At 35.7% G+C, this 21802-nt stretch overlaps 1 protein-coding gene across 1 annotated transcript in view; it reads right to left on the bottom strand.

The window, feature by feature from the left end:
• Positions 1-21802, bottom strand: part of PKP1 (plakophilin 1) — an 833005-nt gene that overhangs the window by 743802 nt on the left and 67401 nt on the right. The gene's annotated exons all lie outside the window — the stretch shown is intronic.

The following is a 21802-nucleotide window of genomic DNA, read 5'->3' as shown; positions in this document are numbered from 1 at the left end:
TAGTTCCGTGATAAAGGAGAAACTAAACTCTTGTCTAGATATTTTTCAACATGGCTTTAACTTGGGCAGATCATGTTTATTTAATGTGCTTAGTTTTTACCAAAATGTCTAGGAGCCAGTAGGTTATGGTTTGGCCGTTGATGTTATTTATCTTGACCTATCTAAAGCATTTGATTTTGTGCCTCATGATGATTATTATATCAACCCTTTTAAAACTGGACATAAATTGGTTTATAACTAGGTGGATAAGCGAATGACGTAATGGTTGAACAAGTAAGGTTAAGATGAAGAAAGTACATCTGTACCTAAGAAGGTATCAATTGGGGTGTCGCATGAATCTGTGCTTGGTCCCTTATCATTTAATATTTTCATATTTGAATCCAATATAAAGTTAGTGTATGAAAAAAGTTAAGCAGAGTAAAACATTAAAATAGAAGGACAGGTTGATATAGTTATCACTTTGTTCTATAAAGTACTAGTTGATTCATGGGGGGTCTATAATATATTCTTGAAAGCAGACAATATCGAAGCTGATATTGTCGACACGAGAATAGTGAAAGCGCACAGCAATGAACGTGTAAATGGAAATCTCCGTAAGGGGAGATTTCCATTTACTGCAATGTAGTACGGTCTCGGAGTTGGTATATTTAAATAGCGGGGGTGCAGGGGGGCTTGCCCCCTGCTTAAACCCGTTAGGGTACTTTTTTCTTTTTTTTTTTTTTTTTTTTGTTTTTATAAGTTTGATGTTTGAAGACATCAGCCATATGGTGTCAACCATATCATGTCCGATGTTTTCAACCGTCGATCTTATAATATAGACCCGATTCATGGATATCTTATTTTAGGTATAAAATCACAAATAGCAAGGGCATATTGGCCACTCTTGGCTTGGACAAATGTTTGCATAATTTTGGTACTAGGAATAACACACTTTTTCTTAGAACTAGATTATATACAAGTGAATTAGAAGAACAATGTTTTCAGTTTAGAGTGAGTAAATTATGGAAAAGCTTACGAATGGGATAAGGAAGTCTTTCAGTTGGAATAGCTTAATAGTTGGTATTGATAGTTGTTTTGGTGATGAAGTTTATTCAGTTTTTTAATAGTTGGCAAGCTTGTTTAAGGTTACTGTTGAAGCCCTGAGCTTGGGTAAGCTGATCATTGAACATTGAGCATTAAACATTATAGTGCGCCAGTTATATTAGGGATATATACATTCATATTACTTTGATATTGCATGTAAGTTGCTCTGTGTTGGTGCTGGCTGGAGATGGATTTTGCATACCACAGGCACACATTTCTTGAAGTTAAAGGCTTGAAGAACTGAAGACAGTTCCAAGTAATGCAGGATATATACAGGAGTGACAGACTAACAACGTCAGTAGCTTGAAAAAGCAAAAAGAAGCCAGAGGCACAGTCACACCAAGAGAAAATTTAATAATTTTGTGCTTCCTTTCATTAATATGAAACACAAACTTCATCAGAATATAAAAAGTTGTAAAGAAATAAATGTCATTGACCACCCCATTAATAACAATTCAACCAATCACATTATCCATAAAGCATTTAAACATTTAAAAACTATATATAAATAATAATAATTAATAATTTGTAATATAAAACAATTCCTATACAAAGTAATATATATATATATATATATATATATATATATATATATATATATATATATTCAAAACTCCAAAACCTCAAACATCACAATCCCTATGCTCACATGTTCGAAGTTTTGGAATCTCGAAAGAAACAAAACAAAACACCTAAAACAATACAACTGCAGCAGTCACGGTTTTGCAGGGGGTAAGCCACTCTGCACCCCCCAAATCCCCTGCTACTTAAATATACCAACTCTGAGATCACACTACAGTGAAGAGAATGGTAAAGTTACCTTTCCTCACTGTCAGACGATCTCAAAAGATCAGTTTGAGATTTCAAAACCGTCGGGATTGTGATCGAGGTTTTGAAGTTTTGAAATTACAAAGTAGACCTATATATATATATATATATATATATATATATATATATATATATATATATACATTTTTAATATACATATATAGTGCCAGGATATCAGTAGCTTGGTTAACATGAAATGTGTTGGTTCCTCACAGGAAAGATAGTCACTATTAGGGGAAAAAAGCCAAATACCAGTATACTAAAGGTGAATAAACCCAGATGTTATGATTTACTATTTTCAGTGGCCACTTCTTAAAGATCTATTACTATTTTAAGTATTTTACACCAAAATACTTTATGAAATCAAATACAGTATATATTCAGATCACCCAAATGTTATCTGTTTGTTTAAATGCAACACTGAAAATAAAAAGAATAAGTCCTTTTCACCATCTGCAGTTCACCACCTACAATCAGTACCCTTTGGTGCCAAAATCAACTGATATTGGAGTTCACAAACCACCAGCATCAACTAAACATATTCAGAATAGTGAAAAAGCACATGCTGCTCAGCTGTGCATAATCCAGACAGTATGTTTTCCATATTTAGGGTGGGTAAACTATACATCTTTCATTTAGTACAGCAGTTAAGGGAAATCCTCCATATACATCAGCTGTAATTGGCCACCCTCTGCAACACCTTAATACTACACACAAGTCCAGAGACAAAAACAACATTCAGGATAGCACTGTCTAAGCATTCTATTTTTTAAGTAAAGTCTTTGGTCGTGTTCTACATATCTTTGTGATCCTGCCACTGCAAAGCACCACTCAGCTTCTCCCCACTTACCATCTGGAGACCTACAGCCCAAAGTCTTCCTCCCTCTCACCCTTCTCCTCAGCCTGCAATGTAATGGTAAAATTAGGACAGTGACACCCCTGCACTGGCCCATTAATCAAGAAGCCTCAATCCTCACCATTAGCACCAGTGGGGGATGTACACTTGGGAGGATAACAAGTACACACACAGTAAAGTGCAGGTTCCCGTAAGAGCACACAGATCACAGTCAGTCTGGGGCTGGTTTCTCCCTCTTTCTGCAGATCCCCAATAAGACTCCCCACTAGCACAGCTGTAGGGTTGAGATCTCAGCTGAGTGGCTAAACCAAAATCTCCAGTGCCCTCTCTGTTCAACCCGTGCTTCATGTCCTTGCCCAAGTAGCTGACACACACACACTTTGAGATTTGATTTATATACAAGCATACACACACACACACTTGGGGAGGGCTAGTACAGGTTTATTAGCTATGCCTCCTTCTGCCCAGACTATAAGGTAGTTCCAGCTGCCCCCAACCAACTCTTAACTACTCTAGGCCCTTAACAAATGGTGTCCAATTCTGCTGTGTAATGTTACTATTATCCAAATGGTAGTCTGACCAAGAGCAAGGCTGTTTATGAGTGGCCTGTACAGTGTCACCAAACAGATATACAAGTACTGTAAGAGTTTTAATATTTGTAAACAAACCAGCAATAATTAAAAGGTTTAAATATATGTAATAATAAAGAACAGGACAATACTAAATAAGTAATCAGTCACATCAGAGTTCTAAATCACATGAAATATTTAAAACAGCATTGCAGGACAGTCTCAAATAAATAAATAAAACATCTAAGCTGCACTTTACTATATTCCTATCTGAATCTAAAAGAGTTACTATGCCCTAGAAACTTATTTACAGCAAGACAAGTACAGAAGGTGATGATGAATGGATGCTCTTGTTAGGTCAAAGACAAAGTACAAAATGCCCAGTCTCTCTCTCAGAGAATTCTTAAATTAATATCAAATATTACTGCTGAGTTAGCTTGGATGACATCACTTTTTGTCACCTGACTTCATTTTCCTAGCTAAACCCCTTTTGTCAGACACTAACAGAATTTAGCAGCTCTGTGTCAAAATACATAGCCTTCAGATGTTTGCACATGCTAGAGGACATAAAACAGTAAAACACTTACAAAACAACACAGAGAGTCCCCTAGTGTAGACATCCTGTCTCCTGTTGATTGAAACTGAAAGCTAACTTTTATAGCACAATCGTAAAGCAATTTAATTTCAACTTATTTTCTTGAAGTTTTGCAAGTTAACACTTTTTGTCCCAGTTGCCACTGTTAAAAATATATGCATTTACACAATTGCAATAGTTTATATAGATTTCTGTTCTAAGCCAGCAGGGCATGCTGTGGTTACATTTTAGCTCAGTACATAACATACAGTTCTGCAGAAATCATATCAGTATTCACAAATGACATAGAATTATTTCAGAATTCCAGAAAGCTGGGCTGGCAGTATGACAAGGATTCTTTTCTATTATGATCTGTGAGACTTTGAACAATTTTCTCCATAGCATCTTTAGGTTCTCACCTCATGAACTGTGCCACAATTACCAGAAATTTTTGACAGAAAATGTTATTTCACATAACTGTGAAATTGCCTTTTAAGATGTAACTATTCATCGACTTATCAATTTTCATGCACAGACCTTTAAAACAAGTTGCCTGAAAATATTTGTCCATTACATATACAAAGAAAACTTACTAAAGTAAAATTTGCTTGTAAATATCTATCTTATAATGGAAGATTAGAGCTTTTGGGTTTATATTAATTTAGCTATTGACAGTTTAGAGGTAAAGTGTGTCTAGTATTTAGTGCTTTTCAAGATGAAGAGTTCAAGGTATTACTGAATATTTAGCTTATTCAATCTACATGAACTTCTAGAGGGTAACTTTTAAACTAGATAGATGTAGAACATATCAAGGACCTGTATTTATTTTACCCTCAGTGGTGCACTTATTGAATAATCTACCACTGAAAATAAGACAGATTTACACAATGCCTTGTTTTGAAAGAGCACTTAATACTTGGACAGGTCCTTTAATTCACTCATTGAAGCTGCCTGCATTCTTAATGGCCCAAGTGGACCAAAGTGTAGTTTCACTGAACTTTGAAATCCCTCAAATTCATAATACAGAGACTTCCAAGATGGCTGCATACTGATCAGCAGGCTCACTTCAGCTCTCCCAATGTGAAAACAGAAACTGAGAAACAACATCCAGTGATATTGTCAACTTGAGTAAAATTCAGTTAGTGAGTAGTAAGTACACTGTCTGGATGCCTACAAAGAAAAAAAAATAAAGAAAGTAAACTAGAAAAGGTGAAGAGAAAACTTTGACTGGGAAAAAAATGTACAGTAGCAAAAAGCAGTTCAAGCTCCAGCTTTGTTACAAGGCATGATTTCCAGCAATCTAGAGATATATTAAGTCAAAATGTGCTCAGAGCTGATTAAAATAAATGAAACACTGAAGGAGTATATCAACACAAACAACAATAGTCCGGAAAATTGAAGAGGCTTTAAACAGATAGTCAGATAAATTGATAAAAACTTGAAAAATCAGAGGTCGAAATGAAGAAAAGACTGGCTATGAGGCTGCTCAAGAATAGATGTTTCAAAAGATGGTAGAATTAGAGGATAGAGCACATATGGAAAATCTGAGATTTTCTGCTTTCCCAGAGAAACTAGAAGGAACAGATTAATTTTATAAACATACAAATAAGCAAATGGACTGGCATTCACATCAGAAATCATTAATTGAAAGGGCACATAGTTTGTATGCTTTAAATCTGACCATGAGAATGCAGCCAAGACCTTGCTCCACGAAGAAGGAGTTGATCTTAACAAAACTGTTCCAAAAGGACAAAGTATTAAAATTAAAGACAGTAGAGTGCTTGTGAAAAATGATTATTCACTTTATACCAGGCAGAAGAGAAGAAAATTTATTCCAGTAATCATGTTGAGAGGCAGGTGTGAGATTCAGGCTGTTGTATCCAGCTGTCTTCAGTGTATTTATTTTCCTAGAGGATCAAAGTAATTTTTGATGCAGAACAGGCTAAGGAGGAAATGCAAAAGTTTGTCCAACAAAAAATGAGCCATCCAGCAGAAGGGCACTGTCCCTCATTCTCATGATTAATAAAACACATGAAGAGACTTTGCCAGTGAAAACGTTTCCACTGTTTCAGAGGAAAATGCTTGAGAGACAAAGCACAGGAGCTGACCAGTAAAATCGGAAGTACCGTGGAATTGAACCAGAATCTGGAGATGGGCGATGGAGATGAACAGGAAGAAGGCCATCAACACAGAAATTAGTGAACAAACATGTGACTGCAAAGCATCAGTCACATTTGTGAAATGTCTCTGTAGGAATAAGTGGAAATAGTGGATTTTGGTTGAGTTTGTTAAATTTGTGAGGAACTGAAAAGCCTTTACCTCACTTCGTGTCTTTAATGTTTGGAAGGACTCTGAGAGGAGGGTAAGAAGAAAGAAAAAGGTAACTGTAAGTAAAACAGTTTATTTTCTTAACAGTATTTCTATGAAACCTTTCACAATATAAATTGCATATTATATAGTAAAGTACTGTTGTATGCAGTAAGGTTATTAAAGTAAACAGATGCACTTTGTTTATTTTTTTTTCTTCATCTTTTCTTTCTTTTTTCTTTTTTTGGTATTAAGAAATGTAGGAATTACAATGCAGAGGGGGAAAGCTAGTCAAAAGCATGTTTTAAGTTAATAGGTTGTAATTATTGGTTGTTGAGGTGGGGGTTGGGTGTAAAAGTACACAGATCATAATATATGTAGAGCTGAAATATTTTCTCTTACTTTTGCATAGGTGAATGTCTGGATTTGGACCCTTTCCTTAATCTAATAACAAATGTTAAGTGGAAACAAGTAAATATGAGAGCATCACATATAATGAAAAGCTGTCCTTTAGCAATGTGTTTCATTTTCTCTTTCAGCCTGCAACAGAGTACTACATTTTTCTTTTTTCTCTTACTTTTCCATGGAGGCAAGCTGATAATAGGACAATAAAAGACAGAGCAGTGGTTTCTTTGAGGCTAAAAGTTAATAATTTCTGAAAGTATGCAAATAGTTTTCACATTTGAGGTTGAGGGAATAAAGATAAAAAAAGAACAAACACCAGTTAGTGTAAGTAGAAGCACACACAGTAACATGCATCTTAGCATGGATAACCTCAATTTCAGGTTAATTAGGGCCTGTGTTAGCAGTTGTCTGTTTGGCATAAATGTTCCTATTAGGAGTATTAAGCTTCTTTATTTTAAGATGTACATAGTTATATGTGTTTGTATTAATTGAACAGGTTATGGGGTATTCTGAGGATGTGTTTTTGAGGGTATTTATTAAAACAAAGGTCTTGTAAAATGTAACATAGTTTCCTGTGGTGATGATAAGAAAAAAATGAGTAAAGTATTAACATGCCAAACATTAATGGGTGCATGTATCACTAAAGCTGGAAACAGACATTTAAAAAGCTGCCATATGTAATAGGTGTGAATAATGATGTCTTACCATAATGGCAACACTTTCCATTTTATCTTGGAATGTGAATGATCTCATGGATATAGACAAAAAGAAAAGACTACTTAATTATATTAAAAAATACAGACAGCAAATAGCAATGCTACAGAAGACACACTTGGAAAGAAGTAAGCGTGTGAGTTTGATAAAGAGAAGATTTCAGGATGGATATTCTACAGAATATCAAGGACAAAGTAAAAAGGTGAACTTATATAAATTTCTAGAGTTGCTCCAGTAGTGATGGAAGAAGAAAACAAACATACTAATAGCAGATTTGTAGTAGTAAGGGCTACTGGGAAAGGATGAAGACTATGCTGGCTTGTATTTGTATCCCATCTAAAACTGCTAAGTGAACCTTAAAAAATTTTTGGGAGAAAATAATCAACATTCAGCAGGGAATATTACTCATAGGTGGGAAATGAAATTTGATTTGCAATAATAAGGATGTAACTGAAAGGCTTAGAATGGAGAAATAACAAAAGATGGTAAATTTCTGATTAAAGTTATGAAAATATTTGGTACAGAAGTCATGAATTCATTAGTAGGAACTTGGGAGAGAATTTGCATATTATTCCCAAAGGTACAGTGACCAAGCTATACTTGACAGAAATTATATTTCACAGGATCATGTCCATTTATTTGAGAACATTGATACTTATCCAATAACTGTTTCAGGTCATGCACCCATAATTACTATGATAAAAATGCAGGGTAATGAAGTAAAGATGAGGCCCTGGCACTTCCCACTTAATTGATAAAAAGAGAGGAATTTAAGGAATGGTTAGTCGAAATTATGCAAGAGTTATTAGGGAAGATAGAAAGTACTCCAGAAAGTATAGCTAGGGAGTGGGATAAAATATAAGTGGAGTTTAAAAATATGGTAGAAATAAAAGAAAAAGAGATCTGGTTAAGAAGTAATAAGAATTATTTAGACGGGCTGACAAAGGTTAAAGTATTACAAAAAGAAGGGAATCTCATAGAAGAAGAAGAAGTGCAACTGCAGAATGTTAGAGAAAATAAGAGAGTGCATGGATAATATGCATGATTTTATGAAGATTTCTGTTAAGCAACATTTTTGATAACTCCAGCTCATGAAGACTTTTGGCACAGTGACTTAGGCAACAGAAAGTAGAAAGAGTTGTTGCCAAAAGTAGGGAGCCTATAACAAGAAAAATAATCAGAGATCCTGTAGATGTATTAGGGATATTTCAGAAGTTTTATGAAATTTTGTACAAAGCAGAGAAGTAGGGAAATAAAAAAAGGACCAATGGAAATATTTATGGAAGATTTACTATGTCAAGGTTAGAGGTAGATGAGGCTCAACAACTAACAGTTAAGATAGGAAGAGATGAGATAAAAATGGTGAAGTATAACCAATCTGCAGAAAAGTCTCCAGGAATAGATGATATTCCAGAGGAAGTTTGGAAGCTAGGAGGGAAGAAAATGATAAAGATCTGGAAGGTTTTGTTTAATGGTATTTTAAAAGGAAGGGAGGCACCAGCATCCTGAAAAAAAGCTGTGGTGGGTGTAATACCTTATGACAGTAAATAAAGCAACTGATCTAGCTTCATATAAGCTCATTTCATTTTAAAATGTGTCTATGTCACAAGTGTTAAGTCAATAAAGGTATTTAAAAAAAAGAAAAATTGTATAATACAGACTGATAAAGAAGTATATTAAAATTGTCACAAACTATCTAGGGTTACCTCCCTAATTCATTTTTATCACTTGATGTCCATTGCTACTTTCTCCTATCTTTTCAATTCATGTACATTGCTTGTTGTTTAGGATCACCACCTCCCCCCTCCTGAATTTATGTTCAGTACCTGCTACCCAGGGTCACCACCTTCTCTTCCTGAGTTTGTGTCCATAGCCAACTACCTGAAATCTCTTCCCTTCTACCTCCTAAATTCATCTTCAGTGTTTCTGTCTATAGTCACCCCCCCAGCTAATGAATTCATGTTCAGTGTCTGCTATCTAGGGTCAGCCCTTCCACCGCCTGAGTCTGTCATTATTCCACACTTTTCACAATCATCCCGTTCCACACGCTGAATGTGCTTTCAGGGCTTACTATCCAGAGTCACTCCCTCCTACCCCCTGAATACTTCTTCAATGCCTACTGTCCAGGGTCACCACCTCCTCATTTCTTCCTGAATACCTGTTATATAGGGTCTCCCCTTTCCACTCCTGAATTCATATCCCTTCTAACCCTTTAGAGGATGCAGCTGTGGTTAGTGCCTGCCCCTTACACGTCCTCAGTTTGGTGTTTTTTCTTGATTTTACTGTATTTGCAGTTTTCATTTGCTAATATCCCTGGTTATCTGTTAGCAAATATCAGGCACGACTTAGCCAAACCCTTCTTAAAACTCTTCATTGTAAGTCTTCCTAGGACATGTCCCTGAATTATGGGTAATGGCCTTAGTGACACCATTAGGCTTTTGAGATTTGTGACTGGACAGAAACCTCCAGTTATTTTGAGGATAAAGGAATAAACAAGTATTAAGCAATACCAAATGCTGGCTTGAAGTGCATGTTAAATGCAATAATATGACACAGAAAATACGAGAGAAGAAGAATAAATTGTTAGCTTACAACAGACAAGATATAATTCAAAAATGAAGTGCTGTTAAATGTATCACAACTGAACTAGATACTGCTTTGTGGCATTTTGTCTTGGCTCACTTTCAGCAAATGACAGTAAATACGGATGTCTATATTTCAAAGGAAAAAAGAAGGAACCATGAAGAAAAAAAACAAGTAGGAAAAACAGATTATTGATGTGAAGGGCCATATTTTATCATTCTGTGTGTTGCTGTATACAACACATTGACATGGAATTACACTACTGGTGGGATGTCTAGTTGTGATGTTGCTATCCTATTTTGTAAAGCAGTGTGCTACAAGTGAGTGACAGCATCTGCTAAACATTAAAAAGATGTGATGCTGGGCAGCCTGAGTTTGATTAGTTTCTTAGGTACCTGTTGCAGCTGTTGAAGGTGATGCTTGGTGTTATTTCAGTCCAGAGAAAATCAGCTCTCAGCAGGCCAAAATGTTCTTTCAAAAATGTTCTTTCATTGATAGGATAGTCTGTAACTTTTTTCTGCTGTGTTAGCCATTTCCCCTTTCACTTGAATATCTGCGTACATTCAGCTGTGTAGGATATTTCAACAAGCCTCTATTGTTAATGCCATTTGTTACAAAAATATTCAGAAGTATTACACTTGTTGTTCCCACAAACACATTCTTTTAAGCCAATGCATATTCTTTTCAGCACTTGCAGATGCTATGTTACATGGTATTTCTAAAAATATCACTTTTATTATGATTACAAAACCTCTGTTACTGTCAAGAAAAAAACAGTTCTACCAAATTATCTATATATTTTTCTATCAAATACATATTATTACTATGAGGGACACAAGTCTTAAATTATATAATTCTATCACTTGGGGGTTGGAGAAGAAACTGAGCCTATTTGTCTTTGAGGGATGAGGTGCCTGCCTTGGGACATACACATAGGTTCATATGTTAAGTACTAGGCTATCGGCCCGAGGGCCTACATAAGCCTAGCCAACAAGGTTCCCTGGCTTACGCCACCCAAGAAAGTTATTTTCCTGAGCCACTGTCGAGCAGACACACAGAAGTGATCCCCGGGATGTATTTCCTATTTCTCATCCACTCATCAAGACTTTTCTTGAAGAGTGCTAATGAAGAACTTTGCTTGACATAGATGGGTAGCCTGTTCCAGAGTATGGGAAGTCTCTGGGACAGGAATCTATCCCTCCAGCATGTCCTGTTTATTGTGGTGACAAGGTTTAGGTTCCTAGACCATGTAGCTCTGAGGGATTGGGATTTTTTTAGGTGTAGCATGTCCAACAGCTCTGGGTTTGACATAGCTTTATATGTTAGGCAGAGATCACCTCGGAATAGGCGATATGCTAAGGAGTAAAGCTGGAGTTTTTTGAGACGGTCAGTGTAGGGCATCTGTTTGAGGCCAGTAATCCTCTTTGTGAGGTACTTCTATGGCCTTTCCAGCTGCTGCAGATGTCTTGTGAGGTACATTCCAAAAGGGGCATTGTACTTTATAATGGGTCTAATGAGTGTCGAGTATACGGGAACAATGACCTCTTTTTTCCTGGATGAGAACCCTTTTATGATGAGATGTGCAACGTAGAAGGACTTCCTGACTGCTGTGATGATGTGACTATCAAAGGACAGACTACTGTCCACCTGGGTCCCAAGGTCTCTTATCACACATTCGATGTTAAGTAGACTGCTGTCTATGTAGTAGTTCATGGGTACAGAGTTTTTATCAAAGGGAATGACAATGCACTTTTTGGTATTGAGCTTGAGGCCATGACTCTGACACCAAGCATCTGTCTCAGCGAGGCCCTTCTGTAGGATTTCCACATCATTTGGGGACTCGATTATGGTTCCTAGTTTGCCGTCATCTGTGAACTTCGTTAGCCAGAGGCCTTCTGTGTTAGCCTGTACTTCAGAGAAGTAGATACCAAACAGGAGAGGTCCCAGTACTGAACCTTGTGGCACTCCACTTGTCACTGGTTTGAGGTCAGATTTGGAGTGTGCATCTTTTACAGTATGGGTTCTGTCAGTGAGCCAGTTGGCAACCCGTCTTGTGACATAGGGATTTATACCTAGTTTAGTGAGTTTAGCTATAATTCCAGAATGGGGGATGGTGTTGAAAGCCTTGGCGAGGTCAAGATTTACCAGTTTTGCTGACAGAGCCTGTAGAAACATTCAAAAATGTCTGTTTTGTGGAAGCAGCGTTGTCTTCAGTCTTTCCCTGTTTGTGGAAGTGAGCAGCTGTTCAACACTATATCCACTGCATGTTCTATACTATATACACTTACAAGGCATTGACACGGAATTAGGGTTCATTTTAAACTCTCAGTCCACCATGAATGAGGGCACTGTTCCTGACACCTGATACTCTTCTCAGTGAGAATTAATTGGCCAAAGAGCTCATGCGTAGAAGGGAATAAGTGAGTCAGTAGAGTGGCATACATCAGTGGTGAGGATGGGTAGGCTCTGGATGCATAATGACTTGCTCCATTTCCCTCGAAGAATACACTGGCATTTACGTGTTTTTCTTATTGGTTTGCTATATTAAGTTGTGCTCTAAATTACATTATACTTGCTTATTTTATTACTGCAATATAAGTGTATTAGCTGAAAAGTTATAATGTAACACATGAAAAACGAGCAAAAATTCTGAAAGACTATCAGAATATTAGTGTGCCGCTGATGATATAGCAAAATGTAATTTCGTAGTAAAACAGTGCAATAGATGAGAATATTCAAAGTGTTTACTTTAACTCACTATGATTTATATATAATCGCAGATGTTTTTGGACTTTTGCCATGACTTGAGAAATATTTTCCTAGACATAAATGGGCAGGGCTGAGTGCTGTCATCAAGATAAGAGGAAGTGTAAGTTAAAATTCTAACAACACACATTTCTGATATATCAGGGATATCGGTTAACAAATGCACAGATGTGCATTTACTATAAGATAATTAATATTAAGAAAATCTCATTAGCTCTGAATGCCCAGCTTCAGATCTGGAAGAATTAGTATCAGTGTGTCTGTAGATTGTATAGTCACCTTGCTACTGGAAGAGGTTTGAGCTTGTGCAGCAAATAAAGAAGCTTGCCAGACATAAAGGAATGCTCAAACCTAGCAAGCCTGTAGAGCAGAATGTTAAAAAATGCAGTATCTTTTGGATTACTATATCAGCGATGTTCTTATCAAAACTTTACTCCATCTAACCAATTGATCTTGCCACCTGCTTTGGCACAATCCAGAATGAAGAGAAGTCTACTGTGCTGTCTGTTGATTAAAAGACGCAACTTCCATTTTGTAAGTGACAGAACCAAAGAGTACAAGAAAGCGCATCAGCTTTTTATCTCCTTTAACCAGGTATGCAAGGATCAGTGGGCAAACCTTAAGGGATAGTCATGCCCTGCCTTTTAGTGTGGTGGGATTCATGTCTACATCTGTACTGCAGTAGGATCATCAGGAATGATACCAGTGCAGAATATCAAATGAGGAAAGGGAGTGCCTTTGCGATTACATTCCCCCAAGTATTTTATGCCACCTGGAGAAGATTATAATAATGCTGATGGAATAATGTTCCCCACAAAGACATGAAAACCCTCCTGTATAATTTTTTCAGTGATTAATATTCAGTATTACGTGACTGTATTGAAACAATTTAGAATTGGTCACTGTCCGTACTGCAACATGAAACTCACTTTATGCTTTTGTGAAGCTCTGTGCTTGCCTTCCTAGTTTATAGGGTATGGTAGCCATTTGAAATGTCAGGACTCAGACTGCAAAGTCCTGAAAGCTGGACACTGAAAGACCAAAAATCTGGACTGACATAATTCTGAGCCATTTATCAGAATATTTCTCTCTCCATGGAATGGCAATCTCTGAGTTGGTATGTAGAAGTGTGGGTGGTGAAAGGGTTTGCCTCCTCATTTGGAATGCAGGGAGGCTCCCCCCTGCAAAAATAGAAGTTTAAAGGAGATGAGTAACATTCACTCTTCTTTTGTATTTTTGGTCTTTGTTTTGCAGTGTTTCAGGGCTCAGTTAGCCTCTTTTGACAGGACTGTTTCAGCCGAATGTATTTTTTATCTAAAGTAAGTCCATTTTAAGTTTTCTTCTTAGAAAAATGATATACTTATTTAGTTTTTGTAAATGAATGGGTAAGACTTGATACAGTAAGATTTTAAAATTACTTGACCTCAGTTTCTGGTGATTCTGTATAGGCTTCACAATTCAAACCTGTTCATTTTTTTCCAAATGGACTTTCTTGTAGTATGTGGTTATTGGTGTATCATTTTTTTTTTGTATTTTCCTGAAGCATGTCTCATATTGCCTATTAGTAAAATATGTAAACCTTATCCGTCGCTTTTGTTTTTAATTGAGCAGAGGAACATACTGAAGAAAGGGAAGTGAAACAGATATGGCTGATGTCAACATGAAATACTAGGCATTGTTTCATAGTGTTCTGTGTAGTTTACCTTCATTTGAACAATATTAAGTACCGCGACAGCTAGAAGGTCAAAAGTACATTACAAAAATCACAAAAGAATGAAAAAATAATGTTCAAAACTGTAATGAGCAAATACGTTCTGTAAATCGCACAATTGACATTCGCATAACATCATGCAACATTATGAAAGGTTGCAGAATGAAATACATAATGTCATCTCTCTCTTTGTTGCAGCAAGTAAAGTTGCTTTAGGTGATAGTGTTAAGTGGAGAAGATCGTAATTTGAATTAACAAGCTACCGTGAAAATCGCTTCAAAATGCAGGTATATTGTGAAGAAAGAATGTGTTTTATAAGTATTATTATCATATAAGATTGTCTCTTTGAAAATGTAACCATATCATTACAGGTTGAGGAAGCTGGCATGGTGGAATATGCGCCTGGCACATTGAATAATGTCTATAGTACGCTAAGGACACAAAAGGGACGTCAGTTACTAGTAAGTGATGGCTATCAGTTCTACCTGGAGAAATGTGTACAGCTAAAACAGTACTGGTGCTGCATACGTAAAAATAGTAGTAGATGTAAAGGGAGATATATAATTGAAACAGATACTGATGGTTATAAGCTACTAAAGAGTAATCCATATTATCATACTCCCGATGTGTTACAAGGTGAGGTACTAAAAGTAAGAGATCAGCTGAAACGTCGTGCAGAACAGTCAATAGAGGACCCTTGCAAAATTGTTGCAGAAGTGCTAGCTAGCACTTCAGCAGCTGTTGTCAATGAATTACCTAACACATCAGCCTTAAAACAGAGCGTTGGCAGATATAGGTACAAAAAGAAATTAGCCACCTTTAAGGACCTCCGTTCCCTGAGAGAGTTAACACCAGAAATGCTACCTATTAAGAGTGGGTCTTTCTTAATAAAGCATAGTGCTGATATGCAACATAACAGCAATGTAGTAGTTATTTTAGATAACAAATGGAGGTTTGATGGGTTAGAAAGAGGTAACTGGGAACATATGTTTTGGTTGTGTAATGGGTTTGCAGATTTTAAAGATACCTGCAGAATACTGTGTCAGAAATATTGGGTAAGCAAATGGCTGTAATTAAGGAGATTATTCTTTTGAGCTGGGGCACAGGGCCTCATTTGCCTAGACATAGTAATTCTTTTGGCTGCCAAAACAAGCAGTTACTAGAAAATGGGAATCATATTCCAAACCAGTGGTATTTGAAGTATTGAATATTATAAAACAGAGAAAGTAACTGGAAGATGGATTTTTAGAAAAGGGAATGAGCAAATTACATAAATAAATGCAAATTGTGGGAATAATATATGAAGAATAATGTTCAGGAGGAGGAGGGATGAGGTTTAAGGGAAGGCAGGAATTGAGCAAATTATGCATTGTTAGACTGAGGATAGTTACAATGAAAGAAAATATATGTGAGGTGTAATGTATGTAAAAGGAAAAATGTTAATATGGTTTGTTTTCTTTTCTGTTAATGTATATTTAACTATGTCTTAAGTGATAATAAAGTTAAAAATAGAACATGAGGAGCACATTTGGCGAGTAGAGGAAGATGTGACATAGTGTTAATTTTTGCCAGTTTGAGCCTGAGTCAGTTTTGCACCAGCTAGTACAGAATATCACCTGAACAGTCGTTCAGTGTAGTATAGTTTTAACTTCTCTGTTATATTGTGTCACCATACTGCATAATCTAGTTATACCTTTAATCGTTCTTTACTGTTACAATGTATGTAACCTGAGCTGAGCCTGCAAATGGTCTAATTTGGTCAGTGATCTACCCCATTATGCAAACTAAATAAATAAATAAATAAAATTGGCAGAAACTCCTGAGAGGGGAGGTAAAGCTGCATATCATCAGCATACAATTGATGGTAAATTCCTCTCCCTGTAATAATCTCCTGAAGTGCTTGAATTTACATTGTGTAAAATAATGGGATTGGGTGGAGTTCTGAGGTGCTCTTACAGAAGATTAATTCTTCATACTAGCACATCTGGAAGCAAGCTACTGAGGTACCGTGCCACTGAAACCACAGTAAAATGTCAGGTACTCCAAATGGATCTCATGGCCGATGTTTCAAATGCTGCAGACAGAACAATGAGGACCAAGATGCAATACAGCCTTTGATCCCATGCCATCAGTAGATCACTGACCACTAGAATGAGGTCATTTTCCTGATGTGTTTGAGTCCAAAACTGGAGTTACACTGTTCTTGATGGTCATAAGGCATGATATTAGGATGCAAATACATCTGTGTATGAACTACCTTTTCTATAACCTTCCCAAAACGTGGAAGGTTAGAAACAAGGAAGCAGGTTTCCCAGACATCAGGATCAAGTGTTTTATTTAATTATTTATTTTAGGGTGAGGTGACCAAAGCCTCTTTTAATGCAGATGGAAACATCCCCATCTTCCGTGATTAACAATCTGGTATGTCTTCAGTTACTGCCTAACAATCCAGAAAGTAATATTTAACTTAGTTAATTATTCCTTCATTCATTCATTCATTCATTCATTCATTCATTCATTTCGTACATTAACTAGGGTAGTTCGACTGGGACAAAGCCTATTTTTTAATCAGAGGCCTGGAGAGAAAAGCTCCAGATGCATTAGAAATGCACAGTTAATAAGAGTATTATACATTACTAAAGAAAAGTTGTGTAAAATCTTACCATAACCATAGATGTCCTTCTCTTCCATGTTGCAGTATTCATCACATGTGGGTTTACTCATCCTGCCAAGTGTGTATTGATCTGTCCCACATCATTATTTGATAGGACCACACCTCCTATCTTTACATCATCTGCACAATTCAAGATTTAGCATTTAGTGCTGCTTCCATCACTGTCTTTGAAAACCTAGTTATTCAAGAATGGGAGAGTGATTTTGTTTTTAAATCTAGGTTTCCTCAGTTTATTACAATATATGTATGCTTTTTAGATGGCATTTTCATCTCGTCTGTATTGGTGGAAAACTTATCTGATTTTATTTTTTTTTTAATTTATTTACGAGTTTGTGTAAAGTATTTATGGAAAGACCATGTTCAGTAATTCCTGTTTGCACTTTCCACGAACCATCCCAGATGGATGAAACAAAATGTGGTGAAGGAATGGTTTTGAATGCAGTCAGAAGTTGGTTTGTGATGACACCATTTCCTTAAAGAGTGCAGGGTACACTGTACAAATGTTGTGTATGAGATTATGGATGAGATTATAGGAAGAGAAGTTTCTTTTGCTCCTATTCTCTAAAAAGAACTGACTATTAACAACAACAGGAAAAAAAAGATAGACACATTTTAAAGTCCCATGCCTCTGTTTTTTATAGACGTTAAGTGTATACAGATCAAACTTGTACCTCATTGGCTGTTGCTGACACTTTCAGAAATGATAGGTGATCAACTTGGTCAAAAAACACAGTTTATTTTTAAGCCAGCCACACAAAAAAATGATGACAGGCACAAGAATATTGTAGGTATATACAGCATGACAGGATCTGGAAGCAGCAAACAATGCAAATATATTAACACCAGTTCTTGAGTATCTTATTAGTTCTACTCAAATATTATTATATTGTTTTATTGTACTGACTAGTTTTAATTTCAACACTAACAGACTGGTATATATAGCACTTGTGTATTTTGCCCTGCATAATATTGGTAAGACATAATTTACCAATACACCTATGCTACGCAGAAAAAAGGACACAACATCTGTGTTGGAAATACATTCCTTGGTATGACCTAATTTCAACATATTTCATATTTATATTACTGAAAGGTGAAAAATAATGAAATGGGGTGATTGGAGTAATTTGTTCATCAAAAGGGAACTATATTGGCAGATATATATTAATGCTGATAAAATGGTATACATTAATTTGTTTGAAAGGAGTTTGTACGATTCACCAAAGTGAGAAAGTATAACCTCCAGATTCCTGAAATGCCAAGTGACAATGGTTCGACTTTCAATGAGCGAATGCACATTGGCATTCGTTCATTGGAAGTCAGCATTTTAGGTGCAGATCGCACTATAGTGGGGATTGAGAAATGAACCCTTTCTCTCACTGTAGTGGGATCTTGGAGTTTGTATATTAAAGTAGGGGGTGTGTGGGGGGGTGCAGCCACCCTGCATAACGATGTTTGGAGATGTTTCAGTTTTGAAAATGGTTGAATCTGGTTTTCCAGATTACTATTTTTGAAATCTTGCTCCATTCGACATATTATCTTTCGGCATTTAAAGTCGCACAATAGTGCGAATGCACAAATGCCTTTCAAACAAATGAATGCACACTGATAAAACACCTAGTTTGAATGAATCTGTTACCATTCCTGTACACTGAAGACAGACACAATCATTTATGACAAATTTGCAAGTTGCTATTACACCAATGTATGACTTACTTTTGGGAGTATAACAGGAAGTCTGGTGTTATCATTTTTCATTCTGATGAAGTCTGAAATAGTGTGGATGAGAGAGATTAATAAAAGTAATATCCTGAATTGACGGTTTCTTTGTGCTTCTACCAGTTTATTTTTTTAAATAAAGTTCTGTCTGCAGTTTATAGACTACTAGCCAACATTTGTATTTCCTTCACCATTTTTATTTCTCTGTCCATATCTATCTTGTCAACTCAGTAGTAGTTTCATTATTTTCGTCTGTCTCATCAAGAGTCTGATTTCCTTTAACACTTGCTCACTTACTAGCGAAAATCCTTCCCTTAAATATATTGTGGAGAATAATTTTAGAAAGACGAGATGACATCTCAAAAGTCTTTAAACCTTCTATAAGAGTTGATCAGTTCTTGGTCTTAAGCCGTATTTCAGCTCCTTGTGTGACCAGTCTTTTCATCTTTACCTTAATGTTAGTTAGCTGTGTGTGCATTTTGCTCAGTCTGTACAGTACAATTGTCACTGTTTTGACTCTGGACTTCAGATATTGAACATGTAATTTCCATGAAATTGTATTTCTGTAATGTGAAGTCAAATGTATGATATTAATCTAGTATGTCTTCTGATTGTAGGTGTATAATATTTACATAAACTTTATAATTGTTTTATTAGATTTGAAAACCATTACTTTTCAGGACTACAAGACAGTGTAATAACAAATTATCATTAGAGCAAATTATGGGTCATTTCATTAATTTGAACTTCAGTATATCTCATTTTTTTTCTTGAAATCTCTGCTAATATCTTAGTAATATAACTCAGGAATAGTTGTGGTAAATTGTAACCTTGTCTGACACTCTTTATAAACTGTAAATCAGTCCATACTCCATTTTGCCACCTTTACTTTTGCTAATTTTATATACATTTTTATTACATTTAGATCTTCTGTAAAACCATACTTTCTGTATAACCATACCTTTTAATTATGTGCCAAACATTTTCTTGTTAAAATTGTTGAAGGTAGATTCAGGATGTAAAAATACAGCATACAGTTGTTTTCTCATTTGAACATATTTCTCAGTAAGGCATTGGAATAAACAGCAGGGTTGTTGTGACGATCCATTTTCAACATATGCATACTGAAACTGAGATAGCCCTGTCTGATTAATCATCTTCTTTACATTTTATAAAATTAGGGATAACATTTGCAAGAGTAGTATCAAGCAATGCTATTGAGTGTCATCAGCTTGGATAGTTCTGAAAAATAGGTACAATAATACTGTATTTCCAAATCTTAGGAGACTCCAAAAATATCTAACCACCTGTTTTCTGCCTAAGTGCCTTTGCCTCTTACAGTATCACAAAAGGCAAACAAGATTTCATCAAGCTTGCCATTTTGCATTCAGCACCACCATTACTCAGCTGCATGACTAAAAACAGATGACTTTACAAATCACATGATTGATATTGCATATTCCAACACCTGAAAAGATATTCTTCTATGTTTTCTTCAAATAACATTTAAACTTAATACTTAATCCAAAACCTCTGGAAGCATTCAAAAGCACCTCTCACTTGTATTCTAAATCATTTAAATCTTCATCTCTACTTTCTCCTCTGAAATTTATTTCATGCAGAAGTATGTGTATATAGGGCATTTAAATACATTTTAATCTTAATGGAATGTACATGTTCATACATTCTGTTACATAACTTTTTGTTAGGTTTTTCCCCACATAAAACACATTTCATGACAAACATATTGCAATGTAAAAGACATACTACGAATCACAGCTCTAATAACCTACTGGTGTGTATGTTTTAGTAGTACTGGCACACTAAGCATTAGATCCTTTAAACTTGCACATATTTCAAGACAGGCAAGTATTTTCCATTTTTTGTTAATCAGTCTACTTGTGCCATAACTGTTTGTTTCAAATGAAATTAAATTCTGACTTTTTTACTTATTAAATTAGGAAGTTCCCCTACTTTATTAAACCCTTCAGAACTCCCACTAAGAATTTTCCAGTTGTCTTCTATGCTTTTCTTTATGCCAAATGAATCCAGAGTGTATACAAGTTCAAATAATAATGTTCCTTTCTTTACTTCTACTTTAAGTTTTACATTTAAGAGTACCCTCTTCTACATTTTCCAGAATACGTACTATTTGTTTATTTTATTTTATTTTACATTTGTTAACCGGGAAAGTCCAACTAGATATAGGTCAATTTTCCTGGCCTGGGGAGAAAACTTCCAGACATACATACATACAGAGAAACTTTACAATTATAGACTTTTATACAAGAACACAGACATACATATTCCAGATTTGCCAGAATACATAGACAAAACCTTTACAATTACTAACTTTTATGCAAGAACACATTCATTTTTAGTAGTACATAGTTGTGCAAGTTCTACATAGATCTTTACATTGTTGTGCAAGTACTACATAGGTCTTTACTTTAAACCTCTTTCTTAAATTCCTAATAAATACTTTCAGTATTATGTGTTGAGAAGCTTGCTTCTACTGAACACACTTTTTACATTTCTCTTTATATATAGTGGGAGCATGCTGCTGTAATACAATAATATATTACTTGCTACATTTCTCTGTAATGCACAGACTTCCAACATATGGTCTAATGTGTTGTACAAAATGAGTAGTAGTATTGATGTAAATATTTAATTAATATTTAGAGCCTTGCCAAATAAGAAAAATATCATCAATAAAGTGACTGTAAAACTCAGATTTTGAAACTTGGATTTATTATACAAACAAGGTTCCTCCCAAAAAGTCATTAAAAGTTTTCAAAACGCATTACAATTCAAAATCTGTTCCAGCCATTCACATATGAACCTAATCTCTTTTACTGAGTACTGACTAGCTTTTAAGAGCATATTGCTAACCCACTCAACCCCTGTATCTTGGGGAATAAGTATGTAAAATGATTTGACATTAGGTGCAACAAACCATCCATGTTCTCCAACTGTTAATGGCAATACCTTTTCTTTAAAATGGAAAGAA

This window comes from Protopterus annectens, chromosome 7.part0, assembly GCF_019279795.1.
Source record: "Protopterus annectens isolate FY-2018-M chromosome 7.part0, PAN1.0, whole genome shotgun sequence".
Taxonomy (NCBI): domain Eukaryota; kingdom Metazoa; phylum Chordata; order Ceratodontiformes; family Protopteridae; genus Protopterus; species Protopterus annectens.
Note: the sequence above shows the minus strand (reverse complement) of the source record. Positions and strands in the feature narration are given on the sequence as shown.